This window comes from Bactrocera oleae, chromosome 6 (assembly GCF_042242935.1).
Source record: "Bactrocera oleae isolate idBacOlea1 chromosome 6, idBacOlea1, whole genome shotgun sequence".
NCBI classification, from domain to species: domain Eukaryota; kingdom Metazoa; phylum Arthropoda; class Insecta; order Diptera; family Tephritidae; genus Bactrocera; species Bactrocera oleae.
Window position 1 is genome coordinate 55227662 of NC_091540.1, and position 12242 is coordinate 55239903.

Consider the following 12242-nt stretch of genomic DNA (forward strand, 5'->3'; position numbering starts at 1 on the left):
GTTAAGCTCTGACGTGAACTTCAAACGACCCGCTTAGAGTGAGTTCCTTAAGTTTTAGATTTGAGTAAATATTACACGGCTAAAAATATTGACATCGATGAATGTATTTTTCGAGAATACGAGAGATTCACTGTAACCACAAAGCTGTATTTAAAAATAACTGTAGAAGGTAAGCGTAAGAAATAATAAAGAAACATATGTATGCATACCTTTACACCTCTAAACAGCGAGGATCGAGTCACTTTTCGTTCACTTACGATCACAATAACGATATTGTATGCTTATTCATATACCCTGTTGTGTACCTTAAGCCCGGCTTACGGAGTTGTATACAAACAAGCTCAAACTACAGCGCAAATAACACCCTCGTCTACCAGCCAGGCGCTCTCGATCGCAAACACGATCGCTATCACACAATACAACTCACTTACAAGCGATCGCACGTGCCGATGTCGTACGCTCACCACTTCGTCTTTAACTTGGCTAACTAACTGTAAGTTCGTGGTGAAAATGCAACGACACAAGTCACTTGGGAGCCCGACTAGGCTAAATTCTGCGCCGCCGCTGCGCAACTTACTTAGTCGGCACGCTGTGATGTCAAAGCTTTGAACCGCGCTGCCGCTGCTACTGCTGCAGCAAACGACAGTACATATGCATGCGGAGTAGTAAGCATTGCTTCGAGTAACGCTGCTATTGCCGTAGTTGGGGTTTCGAAAACTTCAACAAAACCAACTGACAACTGGCGCGGTCCATTCAAGCGAGCTTTTCATTTCGTCGTGATAACTTCAAAACGAGACACGCTCGCGCGCGCGTCCAGCTTGATGAGCACGCACAGTCGCAGAGATCGGTTGGTTGCCTAAGAGATCACTGCGTATACTACGGATAAATATAACATTAACATGAATGAAAAATACAAGTAAATCTAACAAATAAAGTTAAGCAAAAAGCAAGTGAAAAAATAAAAGCATTTTAATTCTGCCTTAAAAGTTTCAAAAATATATAAAAATATTTATAAATATTAAGTGATATAACGAAAACATGAGAAATAATATAAAATAGTGTTTTATTAAAAAATTGTAGTGTTTAAGTCTATGTAACGACCGAATAGTACAAAGGATACGCGCTTGTGTCATAGTCACATGTGTTCGTCGAACTTTGACAAAAAACATAAAACAAAAAATTGTTTATAAAAAGTAAAGAATAACGTTCCGCTGTCAGTTGCTCGCTCGCAGGATATATTTAATAACAGTTTGTCAATAGTTTTATTTGTGTGTGTTTAATAGTTTTTGTGCAATTGAAATTTATGTGATTTTTGTTGGAGAAAAGTTTAAGAGTATTATATTTCAATAAATCTGCAATTCTCAACGCGTTTAAAGATTTATATAATTTTTTCTTTTTAAAGAGTGTTTACTATGAATTCAGTGTGTATGTAATACAAATTGTATAAAACATAAAACCTTTCAAAGGAGAACGCTTGGCGATTGGGCGCATTCGTGCGGAAAGTGTATTGAGCTGAGCTGCGCATTTTTTCACAGAAACTTACATGTAAGCTCAACAAATTTTATTGATTATGTGTTTCTATTTATTTTTTAATTAAATTAAGAAATTGCCTTCGAAGTATTTGGAAAATTTCTTTAATAGGAAGCTGTTGGATCTTTATGGATACTTTGGTCTTGATAAGCAGATACACATTATAAAAATGTTTTTTGTTTAAATAAATAATTTTATTATTGTATTAAAGTGTATTTTCATATGCCAGTCTTAGAAAAAATAAATAGTAACAAAGGGAAATCAAAGTTCTTTTAAGAAATTTAAATTTTTTTAATTAAAAAAAAAATATATAGATTTACCAGTACGATAACGATGAAAAATATTTTTGTTTCTAAATTTTCATAGGAGAATAATTTCTCATATTTTTGAGCGAAATTTTTCTCGATTTTGAAAATTTTTCAAAAATATATGTCGAATTTCAAAATTTAATAAAAACAACAAAATTACTGAAAAAAAATTTGTTATTGAGTTTTTATCTAGCCATGTTTAAAAAAATGTTTTCAAATATTGTTTTTCAATAACAAAAATAGCTACTGCTTAAAAAAATTATTGTTCAGTATTATAAATAAATATATATTTTTTAACTAAAATTCAAAGTGCGTATATAATGGGTAAAGGTTTAAAGTAGTCAAGTTTTTTTTTAAGTTTAGTTTTTTTAATATTTATTAGTGCAGTGTTTTGCGTTTGCGTCAAAATTATAAAAGTTTTGTTTTTGGAAAAAATCGCAGTTTAAAATAAACACTCTAAAAATATTGTAATTTAATTTAATTTATAAAATAAAATAAAAATTTAATCGTTTTTACTTTTGTCAATGTATAGAAAAATATATTTGTTTTAAATTTTGAATAAAAATTCATGTTAAAAAAAATTTTTTTTTTGTTAGTAAAGTTTTTTTTTTATTTTATTAAAATAACAAACCATTTACTATTAATAAACTGCGGTCTACACGCATTTAAATTTAAAAAAGGCGATTTAGAAAAGCTGATATAAGTCTCGAATTAAACATAAATAAAAAGCAAAACACTGAACTTGACTTAAAAAAAACATTTAGGAGAGTTTGAAAACACTAAATTTGACTTACAAAATATAAAAATAGGCAAACTGAAAATAAGTTTTTTTGTTGAAAGAAATAAAATAATTTGCGAAAAGAAATTGAAATCATGTAGAATTTGTTTTTCATATAAAATTATTTGTATTTTGTTTACATTTACTATTTTTCTTGTAGAAAAAGATTAACTAAAATAAATAAATTTATTGTATTTTGAACAAATTTGGAGCCATTTCATTTATTAATTTTGCTCTCTTCTTCATCACCTACCACACACAACACCAATAACGGAATAAAAAAGTTTAATAATTTACTTAAGTAAATTTCACAAAAAGCTCAAGTAAAAAAAGACAGGAAATATATGCAGTAGTAAAGGTTAACCAACTCCCAACGAGATTTAGTGATCATAAATTGCAAATAACTTAAAAAATTATGTATGCAACCAATTGCCGAAAAAAGGAGATTTAGAATTCAACAAAACCGGAAACACCTTATAAATTTGCATATATTATTAAACAGATTTAATCAATTTTTAAAACATATGTTAGAAAATCGGCATTTTAATTTAAATAACTTAGAACATTTTCGAAACTAAACAACAAAAAAATCATTTAAAAAATTTGCACTAAATACCTCCCCAGAAGCAACAACAATAAACTGCAAATGATTAGCAGCAGTCAAAAGCCGAGAAAAACAATTGAAACCACGAAGTTTACACTAAAAATACCAAACTCAACCACACACATACACATGCACAACCACAAACTAGCCAGCAATTAATTGACCAGCGCGCTTGTGTGATCGACGGCGGTCGCCGAGCGCCGCCGAGTATCACCATAAATTAGGCGCATTTCGCAATTTTTGTAATAACAAGCAAAGCAACAAAAAATCCACAAAAAAAAAGAAACAAAGGCGCAAGAAACAAAACTATCGACAGCACACAATAGTTGGCTGCAGCATCAACAATAACAACAAGTGGGGTAAATACAGGCAACAACAAATATTGGCCATTTGGCAAATATCGCGACACATATGGCGTTCAGCACACCAACAGTTAATCGTCAATCGGCTAATCGTCGTTTTCTGCGTTCATTTCGCGTATTGGCTCTGCCCTGCAGACGCTGCAGCGCCTGATTACGGTAGAGCCGAGTGGCCGGCTGCATCTGTGGACCACTCTTATTTCATTGCAGACACTCTCCAATTCGCATTGCCAGCCACAATAACAAAAACAGTAGCAAAATTAACAAATGACTATGCTGAGTTAGCGTCGACGTTGGCGTCTGTATTAGCTTGCTAATGAGTAAGCGCAAGTTGCTGCGCTGATTTGGCCGCGTTGGCTGCATCGAATTCGCAAAATTGCGTTAAGTTGCCAGCTCTTCTTCTGCTGCTCGTCATCTTCAATTGGTTTTTTTGTGACTAAATGTTTTTTGTTGCTTTCCAGCTTTTTGTTGTTATTTATTTCAACTGCTACAGATTAAGTGATGACTGTTAATTGGTTATTTGCATGAGTAAAAAGCTTTAAATTTAGAAAAAGTAAATAATAGTTGAAGTGATAATGATTGTTTAGAAATTAGCATATGCCGCTGAGCTTAGGATTCATTTTTAACATTCTAATTTATTTCAAAAGGAAAACTATGTACGTATTATCCGAATTTTATTCAGATACAAAAAGGTTCAATCGTGACTTTGTGATTTTTTTTATACAAATCTGTTAAAAATAAGTGAATAATTTTATATAGTATTTTTTATTTATACTATTTATTCCATACACAATTTAAATAAATTTTCGATGTTTATGTATTAATTATATCAGTCAATGAGGTCTTTTGAGTACGACGATATCTGTTTTTTTTTTTAAATAGAGCAGATTCAGCAGTCATTGTAACGTCTAAATAATATTGGTCTTGCCTTACATAAATCAAAAATCCTTTCTACTGTTTCTTATCCTTAACTAATTCATTCCTAAATATATCACATGTGTTAGTATATTAAATAAGCAGTTTCTTAACTGCTTATGTTAGCAATACAATTTAAAATCTTTTGCTCAGGCTTTAATTTGTTTGATTGGTCCCAACTCTGTTCAAAAAATATTGAAAATTTTACGTAATAGTTTCTTGGTATAATTAAATACTTAATTAACTTGGGACACATTGTTTAAATTTTTTAATTTTTACTTACATTAGATAAATTCTATATAAAATATAGATACAATATTTATTATAAGATCTAAATTGATAGATATCTTTACTGAAAAAAAATATTCATTAGAAGTAGTATACGAAATTTTTTATAATGTGAAGTAAATTTTTTTGGATTTATTCATGTTACAAATACTTAATTTTCTTACTACGAGTATATATATAAAAAAACGGTAATTTTCTTTAAAATATAATATTCATCCATAAAGCGTCTAAAAAAAAAACTGTCGCTTTTGAGTTGACATAAAAACAACATAAACATTTTTTAAGCATAATATGCTAGTAATAGTTAAAATGAAGAGAAACCGCTCACCTTAATCAGCTCCATCAATTTCTCTTTAAACGTGTTTTTCTCAAAACTACATTTTTCAAATTGATTGCAGTTGTAACTCGAAGACAAATCAACTGATCGCTTAAATTTTTTTCTGCTTTTTTTTCTGTACAATGCCTTATTTTACCTACCAGTTTTCCGATTGTATGAAAAAATAATTTTGGCAGGTTCATCTAATATTTGAGAAAAGTTCGTCATTTTTTTCAAAGCCTGCCATATTGTTAAGTTTGATATCTTATAACAATCGAAAGTTATTTTATAGTCAACACCTGATAGATCAATAATTTTTTTATACATTTTTGTTTTGAGCCACGGTGAAGAGCGCAATAACAGCAACAGCGGCGGCAATACCGTTTAACTAAATCCTTTGAAAATTATTGTGTATATTCATTAAACATGTTATAACATATATTTACCTTTTGTATAGTAGTTTAAAAAAAAAAAACAAACAAAAAATCACATTTGTGTGACCGCATAAACACTAGGTGTTTCATTAATTTTTTTCGAAAAATCGAACGGATATTTTTTTATTATTCAGTAAATACTAATATATCTTGATATTTACCCCTATTGCGAGTTAATATGGCGAAGCATATAGAATATTTTTAGAAGATAATATTATAAACTAATCAGCAATAATGACAGATGAACCAGGTACAAATCTTATCAAAATAAATTTTAAGCTAAAATATAACTACGGAAGTAGCCGTGAATAAAATACGTATATATGAGAAATATTGCAGAAATTAATTAAACAAAACTCAGTCTTTAAACAATTTATTATTTCAGATCTGATCAAATCTGAATATATACCTATATGTTTTTTTGTAATTTTGGAAATTTCTTCTCAACTGGTTGAGCCTTTTCGCTTAATTTTACCGCTTACAGCCTATTGGTATAAAAATATTATATTATAGCCATGGCTACCACAATACCCTCAACCAGTAAATTTTACAATACAAGTTTGGCCTATTTCATGAATCTACATGTACATGTATTTGCATATATATTTTTCACATATTTGTATAGTCCATCAATATAATCACCTTTTGTCTTTTTTTTACTTTTTTATAATTTTTCATTTAAATAGTGTTTCATATTTATCTTTTCTACACTCACTTTGCATTATTCGCCTGTTCCACATATACATACATACACAAATAATGTACATTTTTGGCAGTTATTGGCTGGTGGTGTTACTGTTGGTGCTGCTATTAAACCGCTGCCGCCCGCTGTCACTTGATCATTTGTTGTTGCTGCGCTTAGAGCTGCTTCGCATTTACATAATTAAATCGATTTGCAACTATACTCATATACAAACATTGCTATTTTTGCTGTTGTTGGTGGCTTACGCGATTAGCAACAGTTGTGTAGTGATGGCAATGTGCTTGTTTTTGCCGACAATACTCATATGTATGTATATGTTTGTATCTCACATAACAATATCGGCGTTGTTTACACCGCTTTCAATTTTGACATTTGACTTGACACACACGCACACTTTTGAGCTTGCTGCTTATGTGTTTGTATGTATTTATAAAGTATTTTAACTTGATTTTGGCAAATTGTTTGCTCCCTTTTACTTTAAGCCCTCGTTGCTTTTGACTGCGTGGAGGCTGTGTCACAGAGTTTAAGAGCTTTTCGCTTGACAAAAGCCGAAATTGTTGCAGTTTTAATAGCTTACAAAAATACATATGAGTTCAGCGCAAATTTTTTTCTTCTTTTGGGGGCTATTGAGAAGTGTCACGGCTAATTGAAAGACACAAAGCAAATATCACAAAGAAATATAGTGCAAAAGAGATGTGCATTTACCATACATGTGTGTGTGTGCATGTATGTAATGCTTGTCAAACCAAAATTGAGAGGCAAAATAGCAGAGCCAAATTATTATTTTATTCACTTGAACTCTCAGACATGACAGCCATTATGCAACTTAAGTGCATTAATGTGGTGACTTATATTTAGTAAAAACTTATTAATATAAAAGCTCACAACGTGCTACATACTCATATTTATACCCTCAACAGAGTATAATAAGTTTGTCACGAAGTTTGTATAACACAGAAGGAAACGTCGAATACACTTTAAAATGTACATATAAATGTTCAGTCTGTCTGTATATATGCGACCTTTTTCGCACGGCTTTTGAGGTATTTAAAATTTGTCGCTACTACCAAACTAACTTAACAATCAGAATCAAGTTCTTGTATATAGAAGTTTTTGGTCAATTTGTTTTAATGTTTAATTTTAATTAAGATGTTTTCACGAAATTCGGCATGTATTAATAGCTAAGACAACGGTATGATCTAAAAACAAGATTTTTTGCCTTCTTCTCAGCCCATTTGTATCTGCTTACGTTGTTAAGTTATGTTCAATTTATGATTTTATTTAATGCAAATGAATAAATTTTAACATAATATACATTTTTTAAATTCTTTTCGCGCGGTTCAAGGACATGTAGCACAGTGAAATGCAAATTTTTTGACGCCATCTCAAAACGGTTTATCTCAATTTCCCACAAAACTAAATTTAAAAAAAAATTTGTTATATGACAAAGTTGTAGGTAATGAAAGTTCTATAACTTTCAACATTTTCACATGACTTCCAAATTTATGTGAAAAATTCAAATATCCCAGTTTTCAGGTTTTAAATTTTACCTTGTACAAATAAAAAAAATGCTGGAAAAATTAGGAGTATGGGCCTATTTATATCTCGCTGTAGTAGGAGAGGAATTTATTTTTTCCAAAATGAATTATTATTAATTAGCTTATCACACACATTTGCTATAAATACAAATATAAGTGTCACTCTCTTAGACCCCTAAAACAGTAAGGAGTCTATAAAAGTTCGTTTAGCATGCTTCATTCGAAAGGCTGCGTGTGAAACGTGTCTTATACTGAGCACTCATTTTTCTCAGATCACAGGGCGACGTGACAAATTAAGAATATCGAAAAAAACTTACCGAATTGTACGCGCTTCGTTTTCTTAAGTTCTTTCTCAAGTATTTTTTTAATTATTTATTATTCACATTTCTAATAAAATATTGACTTTGTATTTACTAGACTTGAGAAGTAACTCAAAATAATATTAGCTTATAACATTAGCTCGCACATGTTTTTAAAGTTGTAAGTAAAATTGCTATAATACTTATCTGCCGACTTTAGTTGCGAAGCATCATAGACCTCATGTTATAGCCAAATCACAAAGATGACTGAGAGAAGAGAAAAGTTTATAGAACTGTAATTACTATATGTACATTTGTCTTTTGGATACATAAAGCCACTGAAGTATTGAAAAAGTAGTAACCTGTACCCTATACGAGGTTTTAAGCAGAACTTACCACGATGCATGGAATAAAGCCAAGAAAAAGTAAATCTTTGACAACTTTCTCTCACTAACTTGACAGATGTATTAATAGTGTAATTATGGATTTTTGACTTCTGGAAATAAGTCATTGTAGACTATCCCTGTGATTATTCTCCTTAAATATGCTTAATTAAGAACTACATTCATTATATTATATTTAAATTAGCGAGATAAGCTGGAAATTAGAGAACATTGAAGTGCCTCACCAAAAAGTTTCTGAAATAATTCATTAAAATATATCTCTTCTATGCACTATAGTATCGAAAATTAGCATCGATTTTAGGTAGTTTCCTATCAACCTGAAACATTTGTTTTTTGTATCACTTACCTCTTAGCATGAGCATGAACTCTTAATATACAACACAATAGGCAACACTCATGCACAGAAGTCAATTATAAATAGTATTTTTCTTTCCTCACAAAACAATCAATTTTTGATTTTTATATTTCTTGTTACCCTTCTGTTGCCCAACAGCTGTTTTAGGCAAGATGCCTGCCTTCGAAAGCATGTAAAAACTAAATGCAAAAACGACAAAAACACGAACGCGAAATAGCAAAGGTAAAAAATCTCCGCACAGCAACAGAAACAAAAATAAGACAGCAAATGTCTACATAAATTAAATTATTGCCGGATGAATGAACAAGAAACTGAAGCGTGAGAGTGTGAGTGTATGTTTGTAGCGTAGAAAGCAGCGAATGACCAAAAATATGTCTGGCATCAGGTAATGCAAATTAGCCGAATGTAAGTCAATGTCAAAGCTAAGAAATGCAAAATTTTTTGCCAAAAAACGAGGAAAAAAGTTACAAGATACGAGTTAAATATAGCGATAAAAATAAAAATGGCCATAAACAACAAAAACAAAAAGAAAATTAATATAATTCATGTATGAACATGAGTGCGACAACAACACAACTGTCAATCGCTTAACAAACTAGCGAAATATAGCAATAATAATAAAGAGGGGAAAATGCAAAAAATGGCTTAGTTACACACACACACACATAAAAACGAATGAAGTTGTGCGTGTATATTACAACTGACAACTTTGTAATAGGTTGTAACAAAAACTGTGCCCAACGGCAAGGCAACAGCGGCTTAAGTGTATAGGTCAGGCACGTTGCCTAGTTTTCGGTGTTTTGTGTTTATATTTACTATATATAACTCTTCTTACATACACGCAAGCTTCTTTATAAGCATATTGAGATGAGATAAAAATCTGTAAAGAAATATACATATATTTTATTGAGCAATATGAGCTGAACTTTGGGGTAAAGAGATGCATAACTATATATAAAAAAGAAATACATACATATGTCTATTTGTATGTGTGTTTTTTATGGAGTTGTATATGTATATTAAATTTCCTGTTCTCTATTAAAGTCTCACTCGAAACTTCTCAATGAGCATATGCGCTTAATAAATGAGCTTTCCGGACATGCAAATGCTTTTGTTGTTGTTGTTATCATCTATTTTTGATGTTGCTGTAATCTTTATTATATATATCTTTATAAACATTTCTATATATATATATATATATATTTATATCATAAATGTATACTATAAACTATCCTGATCACATTACATTTGGCTGTCTGTTTGCATACATACATTTGTGCTCTCAAGCGTAACAAATCATTCTAACAGAAAATTTTCCTCATTTAAATAAGCTTCATAGTATAAATGTATGTGTGTGTGTGTGTGTGAAAAATGACATATACATAATAAATTGCATAAACACAGTTAACATTAAACTTCAAAATCTGCTGTGTCACCAAAGCGTTAAACGCGCGTACATCAATTGTAGCTCGAGTACAATAAGCTACAAAAGATTTAAGCAACGAACTTCATACTTTTTTCTGAAGCGAAATCGTAAGCACATATGATAAATATTAGCAAACTCAAATTACATCAAAATCATAAATGCTCTTTTTGTAAAATTTAGAAATGTGAGTGCAGTACTTTCGGCAATTAAGTTATGCAATTAAATTATGTTAGGCGATTAGGCAGCTGATTAGCTGAATATTTCAATGCTTGTGAAAGGGGATATTATTATGTTTGTTTTTACAGAATAAAAAACTGAAAATAGTACATATAATTTGTCAATTATACCATTCCGAAGCGTACTAATCATCTTTATATATTTAAAAAAATCTTCTCAATTCATCTTTCTTTTTTCATCAACAAACAACTAAGTTAAACAAAATCTTGAATACTTTCAAATATTTAAAAATATTCAAAAATGTGTATGACTAACTCTTTAAAACAAAAAATAGTCCAAAAACTGTATATTTGAATTATCATGCTCAACGTTTAACTCAAGCCACTTGGTTTAGTTCTTCGATTGTATTTGTTTATTTAGTTAATGAATATAAAATGAAACAGAAGAAAATATGATTTTGTTTATCTTTTGAAGAATTTTTGGAAAAAAAAACTAGAAAGAATGCTTGCTATTACTTGAATATCCGAATATTATTTTTCTACCCTATATATGTACAATATAAGCGAACTAGTCTCTCAGTTTTTGAGATATCGTCCAGAAATTTTGCGCAAGGCTTTTTCTCCTCAAGAAACTGCTCATTTATCGGAATTCCTGATATGGAACCCCTATAACATATAGTTGTCATATAAACTGAACGATCAAAATTAAGTATTTGTAGGTAAAAATATTTTATTTGATGTGTTGTTTACACAAAATTTGGTTACAGTTATTGCTTAAGGTAACGATACAAACTCTTAAGAAATTATTCAGATCGTACCACTGTAGCATATTGCTGCCATATAAACAGATTGATCAAAATCCAGTTCATGTATGAAAAACATTTTTAGTTGACAAGATATCTTGACGAATTTTGGCATAAATTATTGTACAAGGCAACGCTATATTCCCTGAAAATATTATTAAGACCGGATTACTATAGTCTATAGCTTCCATACAAACGGACCAATTAAAATCAAGTTACTGTATGGAAAAATTTTAACTTGCTGTGGCGGAAACGCGGGGTGGGTTTTGAAGCTCAGTTAAATTGTCGCCTCAAGACAACCTAAACTACTTTAACATATTGCCACAATGAAACTAGCAAGCAATGTCTGTCAGGCCAATGACACCTGAAATATCAATGAAAATTCAATACTGTTGAGAATTGGAAACTTGTTTGCTATAAAATAGAATATTCTAGCTTTTTTGGACATATTAAGCAAAACATCTAAAACATTACAAATATTTATTGCATTAATCTGCCGTAGCTATACTTATACATGTGCGTGAAAAAAAAATTGTATTTATCTTTGTTTTGGCTTCGATTTATTTACAAAAGTCTTCAAGTACTATATAAATCCATACCAATACACTTATATATGTACTTAATTTCCATTCTTAAATCGATATGCTTATATACTTAGCCACCCACACATATATAGAAATATAGTATGTAACTACAATCAATAGCAATGGAGGTAAATTGGCAACTCTGCGTCTTCTAAAGCGCGGTTTGCGTGTCGCATCGGCGCACTGATGCGTAACGCGGCAAGTTTGTTTAATACGTTTTCGTTGCTGTTGTTTTTATTTTTCTAAAGTTTTCCACGCTATAGCATAGTCTCTACAACAAATTAAAATCGCTGCAATCGAATGATTGGCAATAGATTGAAAAAGTTTCTTGAGCAGCGATAAAACTACAATATGCCACAAATTGTAACTAGCTGTGGCTTACTTGCATCGCCGCGCCACCACGTTTCACTCTTTTGTAATAT

General features: G+C 30.6%; 1 protein-coding gene across 1 annotated transcript in view; it reads left to right on the forward strand.

Moving 5' to 3' along the window:
- Positions 1–718: 718 nt before the first annotated feature.
- dsb (debris buster) overlaps positions 719–12242 on the forward strand; it is a 73419-nt gene continuing 61895 nt past the window's right edge. The window contains exon 1 of the mRNA XM_036361769.2: positions 719–1545. The gene's annotated coding sequence lies outside the window, so the exon portion shown is untranslated. The remainder of the gene's footprint in view (positions 1546–12242) is intronic.